The sequence below is a fragment of the Euprymna scolopes genome, chromosome 26 (genome assembly GCF_053919585.1).
Source record: "Euprymna scolopes isolate OS-2025 chromosome 26, ASM5391958v1, whole genome shotgun sequence".
Taxonomy (NCBI): Eukaryota; Metazoa; Mollusca; class Cephalopoda; order Sepiida; family Sepiolidae; genus Euprymna; species Euprymna scolopes.
This window is the reverse complement of record NC_136507.1, coordinates 22,660,184-22,667,481: the sequence shown is the minus strand read 5'-3', so window position 1 is coordinate 22,667,481 and position 7,298 is coordinate 22,660,184.

The following is a 7,298-nucleotide window of genomic DNA, read 5'->3' as shown; positions in this document are numbered from 1 at the left end:
ATAATAATAACATAAATTAAATTAAATATAAATTACATCAAAAATAAATTCAATAAATCGTTTCAATAATATTCCTAACCGAAACAATTAAAAAAGTCCTATTACTGAAAACGATTTATAGCATAGTGCTAATTATATAAAATTTATTCCGTAATAAAAGTGCGTAACGTTTTTTATTTCAGTATGAAATTAATTTGTAAATTTTGTATTGCCGACAAACAGTCAGAAATACCATTAATTTATATATATATATATATATATATATATATATATATATATATATGTATATATATATATATATATATATATATACTAGCAGGATAATCCTATGTTGTTTGGGACTGGGCGATGAGCGTCGAAATATTCCCATCGAAATCGGTTAAATCGCCATGTTTTGATTGATTGCCTGCTTTAGTTGCATTATTCGCAAGGTAAAAAGGTTCCAAATGCCGACAAACAGTCAGAAATACCATTAATTTATATATATATATATATATATATATATATATATATATATATATATATATATATATATATATACTAGCAGGATAATCCTATGTTGTTTGGGACTGGGCGATGAGCGTCGAAATATTCCCATCGAAATCGGTTAAATCGCCATGTTTTGATTGATTGCCTGCTCTAGTTGCATTATTCGCAAGGTAAAAAGGTTCCAAATGCTTCTCACCGTGACTTACTTCACTATACATTGCAGTCTAAATTGCACTATAGAGAACCTACTGTCGATTTCATAAAATTATGGCGGGAATTTAAGTTTTCAATGAAAAAGTCAAATTTCATGTTTCAAATGTGCTTTAAACAGAAACAAACATTTTGAACGCGTCTCTGTCATATCAAAGAACATGCTGTTGATTTTTATTTAGAGTCTTTAGGCTTCTGTGGTAATAAAACGTCTTATATGTATTTGTGATGTTGGGCTTCTTATGGTGTTACCTTTGGTCAAAATCGCCTTTCATTCTTTCAGCGGGTTATTTCGATCATCGATTATCGATACTTGTCGAAGACATTCTGATACAAGACTAATCGAGAACACAACCAGCCGCATAAAGTATCTTCGTGTGAAATTTCATGAAAACAAGCTCAGCCGTTTATGAGTCCATATGAAGAAAACTCATACACACAGACACACGCGAAGTTCTATTTTATATAATAGTTGAGGTGTGTGTTAACAGGTACGCGTGACATTAGTTAAAGAAAAACCAATTTTTTCATGTTAATCTCAATAACAATATCGCATTTCTTTAAATGTCTCAATCGATTTTTCTCTGAAAACATATTTAAGCATATTTAATTTCTCATGAAGTAGTTTGTGAAAATGTCAATCGTCCAAAAGCGGAAGTTATTTGTGAACAACGTCAACACATTCCTGCAATTCACACATTTTTTTTTAAACAAGGAAACATTTTAATAAAAGCAGTCGAAGATGGCAGTAAATATTCAGCGTTAGATTAAATTTATATAATTGCCGGAATATCTGTAAACATTTTCTTATTGGCGAACTGTCGATCGGGGAATTTTAATTCGTTTTCTATCAATTTCTTTCCCGGAAAAAAATTGCTTTTCATGCAAACAGAATCATTGGCCGCCATTTTTTTTTTAATTTTTTATATAATTTGCCAATTCTGTGTGCGAATGTCGCTTATTTTGCAATAATTTTTATTAGAAATCTTAAATACTGTTTTCATCTTGAGTGTTATTTTCGCAATGTTCCGGCCGATGAAATCTTCGAACTTATTTACTTAATCTATGGGGATAGCAATTACAGTGGGTGCAATAAGTATCCGATACAAAGTAAAAATATTGATTTATTTCTATTACACGAAAAAAAAATAACAAGATGCTATTCTAATGTATTGTTGTATGATAAATACAAATCTAGTCTAAAAAATAAAAGTATGTTAAGTGTTGCGACATTATGTTGAACAAATATGGCGGTAGTAAATCAAATTGGCGAAGAATCCGTGCAGTCACAATCTCGAGTGTTGAGTAATTCTTAATAACAAAGATGGCGGCGAAGAATCAATGTAGTCACGATGTCGTGTGTTGAGTAATTCCTAGTAACAAAGATGTCGGCGAAAAATCAATGTAGCCACGGTTCAGTCGTTTCAAGACGGAGGTTGATAACGAACTGACTTGACTCCAAAATTAGATAGTTTTATAATAATCATTGGGGTCATACAAAAATATATAGAACAGTGTTTTGTTATTGTTTTTGTTCTCGTGTAATAAAAATAAATAAACTTTGTAACGGATGTTTATTACCCTCACTGCATTTGTTTCCTCAACCATAATCACGTACAGGCATTAATTATTATTATATTCTAAGGAGGATTTGTATCATTTAGAACCGACTTCTATTTAGTACTTCACTTAGAATTTAACTTATCACATTATCCGCTACGCCAGAAACTAGATTATGCTATAAATAAAATTAAATAAAGGCTTCCGTTCAGAATGTCGTTTAGATTTCTGAGATGGGTAGTAGGATTCTAGAATATATAAAAGTGCGATTTCAGTATGAAAATACATTTGTGAAACAGTTCAATAATAAAATGCAGCGCAGGGATGGTCGGAGGTTACATCAGCCGAAACGTCGCGATGGTATGAATAAAAATAAAAACAGCAGTCTGGGTGATCAAAATTTTTATCCCTATCTCAAAAATTCAGAAACCTTATAAAATTTTCACAGGTTTACATTTTTAAAAATAGAATTATCTTTAGACGCGGTAGCTTGTAAGGCATTAGTCCTGCTCTGATTGAGACGTTTTCTCCCCCAAAAGTGGCCAGAATAATTAATATCCGTAAAAACTCCTAAAATTGCATTCGATCTCCTTATCTGTTGATCTCAATGTTTATAAACAACAATGGTAAGCAGTTATTCAGTAACTAATGTTGAACATTATTTGCCAACTATGTTAAGTTTTACAATGGCTAGATGACGTCACATTTGTTGACGCCTGTTTATTTTGTACAAGCAGAGTGGAGGGCTTTGCCCGGTCGTAAAATACGCCTAAATATGATATTTTAATTTGTCCAGATTTCGTATATTATAGCGTCGTCATATCAAAAGTAAAATAACACATATTTGGGTGCCATCAGCTAAAATCGAAACCGAAAGCAACATTCAAAGCTGGTGACGTTACCACTGTACCAATATGACAAGCATATGAACTGATTAAAAATAAACTAAGATTAATGCACAAAATGCATAACATTTTTTTTTCAATTTTTACCACTTAAAATATATATTTAAACCGGTTTAAGATCCATAAAAGAACAGCCCATAAAAACCCCAATCTATTTTATTTTCGAAAATGATAGAGCTTAAAATTAAGAAGACAGACAGACAGATATATTGAGTTTTATAAATTATATTTTTATGAAAATCGCTTCAGATCAACGGTAAATTTACAAGCTACAAGGAGCTGACACGAACATAAGATGACGATCGCAAAAACCTGAGATATCTATTTGTATTTATTTGCTTTCCCACCAAAGCAAATTAGGCACAAGGCAATTTTTAATGTGGGGTAAAAACCAGTTCCCCTAAAAGTAGGCAAGAAGGGGGCACTTTGGTTACCAAAAATAATAATTGTCCCAGTATAGAGGGTTACCCCTCCATTGACTGATACAAATTATCTTAAGTGCAGCATCTGCAGAAAAGATACTACACTTTGACCCCGGCCGGAAGGCCAAGAACAACAGAAAAAAGGCAAGGTATTTATTTCCTCCCCCACCGAGCAAATTAGGCACAGCGCCGATTTTTAATGTGAGGAGTGAAGGGGAAATGGGGACCAACTCCCTGGGGAGTAGGGGAGCTGGATAGTGACAATTGGTATGAAGGGTTGCCCCTACATTGACCAAGGTCTTATATGTGGGGTTGCCCCCACATATGGTCTTTGCTTGCAGTATCTGCCAGAACAGATAATACACTTTGATCTCTTCACAAGGCCAAGAACAACAGAAAAAAGGCAAGCCTGAGATATCTATTGCCCTCAACTTATTGATCTTTAAAATAACAAGGTTACAGGTAAGTAGAAAAGCAATAGAACGAATGTATACTCTTAAAGATATGTAAAAATACATTTTGGTACTTATTATAAAACAATAGAATGAATGTTCAATTTCAAATTCATGACTTATCAGCGGTATTTCAACGGCCATTGACCAGGTACAGAAAATAATATGCATGCAAAATACGTCTGACCTAGTAAACAACACTGTTTATTCTGTCACATCAACACCTTTGGTTTTGTTCCTACGCGTAATTGAGTACTTACGGAAGGGTTTCTTACATTCTAATGAAAGCGGCTTTTGTAGAAGGAACTTGACTCAAACTTACGACGTCCAGGTCGTCAGTCCGTGTCGTTAACCAGTGAACTAATGTTACCTCCCAATAAAACTCGCTTATGTATTTAGAAATGCGAGATGCATCTCAGTTTATATTAAAGGAAGATGCAGTGCGGAAGGTCAAATAAACCCTCTTTTTAAACAACAACAAGGAGGTTAGTTCAGCGGAAGAAAGTTAGACAGTGCCCGGTTAAAAAAACAAAGAGTTTAAAGTTCTTTAGGCTGTCGCAGGTCAGTCAATAGTTCTGTTCGGCGAAGATCGTAAATGTTCGAGCGTCCAATGGAGATGAGCAGTAGAGAGAGAGAGAGAGAGAGAGAGAGAGAGAGAGAGAGAGAGAGAGAGAGAGAGAGTGTGTGTGTGTGTGTGTGTGAGAGAGAGAGAGAGAGAGAGAGAGAGATGAGAGAATTTATTCGTCGGTGCTTATTTGAGTCTCTCTCTTACCGACCGCGATTCCCAAAGATTTTAAGACACAAATAAAAATGCACCCTGCAAGTTGATTGCTCAATTTGTAGCCAAATTGCTTTATAGCGAAAACAAATCGGAACAGAAAATAAGTCTACATTTTCTTCATGGCTGCTTCGTGTTGATAAAGTTTGTAATTTGTAATTAGAAATGTTTATGTGTTTAAATTGAATATTTTCGAGGTGCCTTCAATAAGTTTTCCAAACTTTTTTTATACAACCATTTTTAATTATCGTAATAAATCAGTATGTCATTGCTATAAAATTATGAGATCACTGACTAGTTTTTATTGTTTCAAGGTTAAATAAACAGATTCAACAGGAATTGAAATACACCTTACTAATGCCTGATTTTCGCAGCGACTGAATTTACAAAAATGCAATTTTTTATAAGAGCGATATGCAATAAAATTCTGTTTCAAACTTGGACAAAATTCCACAGAACCGTATGGAATGCTGCAAACAGCTTTTGAACCATCTCCCATGAATCGAGCTTCAGTTTTTGCGTGGCATAAAAGATTCAAGGTAAATCGGGAGTCTCGGAGGATGATGGGATGTGTGGGAGTATTAAGGAAGCTAGAACACTAGTGTTGGTTGGCTAAATAAAAAAAATTATTGATAAGCATTGTCGTATGTCTATAGAGACAATTCGTGTACACATGATTAATTATTCGCGAGGAAGTGAAGATGCGGAAGATTTGCACGAAAGCATCAGTCCACAACTCCATCCTTGTCACAGACTATTTGATGAAGAAAGGCATCCAGACAGTTTCTCACCTTCCCTGTGGTCAAGACCTTTCTCTTTGTAACTTATTTGTTATTCCCTAAACCAATCGAAACACCAGAGGCTGTCGTTATCAGACAAGTGAACATATAAAAAGAGGTTGTGACATTGACACGCTCACACTAGAGTACTTCCATGGGGGGTCAGAAGTTGGTGGAAAGGTACAATATATTGCAACCGTAAGAGATTATTTCGATGTGAAGCACAGTTTCATGTGTTTACTATCAATAAAAGTCCCCATACGAAAAACGTCTGGAAATTTGGTTAAGACATCTCGTATCTAGGTCTTCTCGTACGATATAGATTATATGATTCAAAGAATTCAGTAATCTATTATCAAAATACAATTCACAAGTCTGAGATAATTAAGCATGAAATAATAAGATTGATCTCTTAAATTCTTATACGGCATTTTAATACTATTTTAGCTTGTTTTGATATTAAAGTTAGTTTGAAATACGAGCAAATAATGATTCTATTTGCGTTCGATATTTGCTTCATTCTATTAGGTAATAAAATTGTAACCTTTTAATCTTTGTTTTCTACATCGATTTAAATTCTGATGATATTCGGAAAAAGTGTAAAATGTTGTTATTCTAAATATTGATAACGTGATTTAAAGATGATGGATATTTGACAAGTGACCCTGTAAAGGAGTGCATTTGATGGTTAGCACACACGAAAATTAATTGTATTCGAGGAATGCGAGGCTTCCACCATTATTTGTTGAAATGCATAATTTAACCAGAAAACTGTGCGAGAAATATCGATAAAAGGACTAGAACAATAGACAATGGAGAATATTAAACATCTTGGAATGAAAGGTATGCATCGACAAAAGAGAGCGAGACAGAAAGACCGTGATCACAGAACGATGACAAATTGCCTAAAACATACATACCACACCCTTGCCACGCGCCTAAACTAATGACGCACCTTGTCATTCTGTTTTTTTACATGGGGGGTCACCACTTATCAAGGCCCGAAAGCCACTCAGGGATAAGGGTTATTGCGTGTACAGTAATCAATGAGATAGGATTGTGTAACGGGACATCTCACGCGCATCACGTTGTAACGAGAACGATGTCCCGGGCATGCGTCGTCTAGTGGTGGACCCCTCCAGCGTGACCAGACTCGTACTGGTCCCTGGAAAACATACCTCCGCTGCTCAAGGCACGTTAAACGTGCATGACCCCAAGTCCGTGTGGCAACATTGTTCTCTTCGGCCGTCAATCTGGTTTCGTGTCGGTGTCTTTGTCGTCTGGCGTCAGGGCATACCTGAAATAAACTGCATCTTCACTTATGCCGGCAATCGAAAAACAAAGAAAAAACTCTGAGGTCATTTTCGTTTAAACCAAATAAAATAATTATTTGCAATCATTCTACATTTGTTTAAAGTCGTGTTTTCGTTATCCGCGCTTTGTGGTGCAGGTTGTATATTTGAGATATCAGGTTAATTCTCTAGCTAAGAACAAGTTCTTTTCAAGTTAGTCCTTATTGAGATTTCTGCCCCTGCCTCTCACCCCAGGCGGGGCGAGAGCCGATGTGTACGCTTCGCTCGCTGACCGAAGACTGCCAAAACCCTTCTATATCTCCTTTTTTCGAGTAGACAATCGTTGTTTATATCAAACATCTTCCTTTTCTCCATTATCTTCTATTCCCCCCCTCTTTCTTCTCTTGTGAA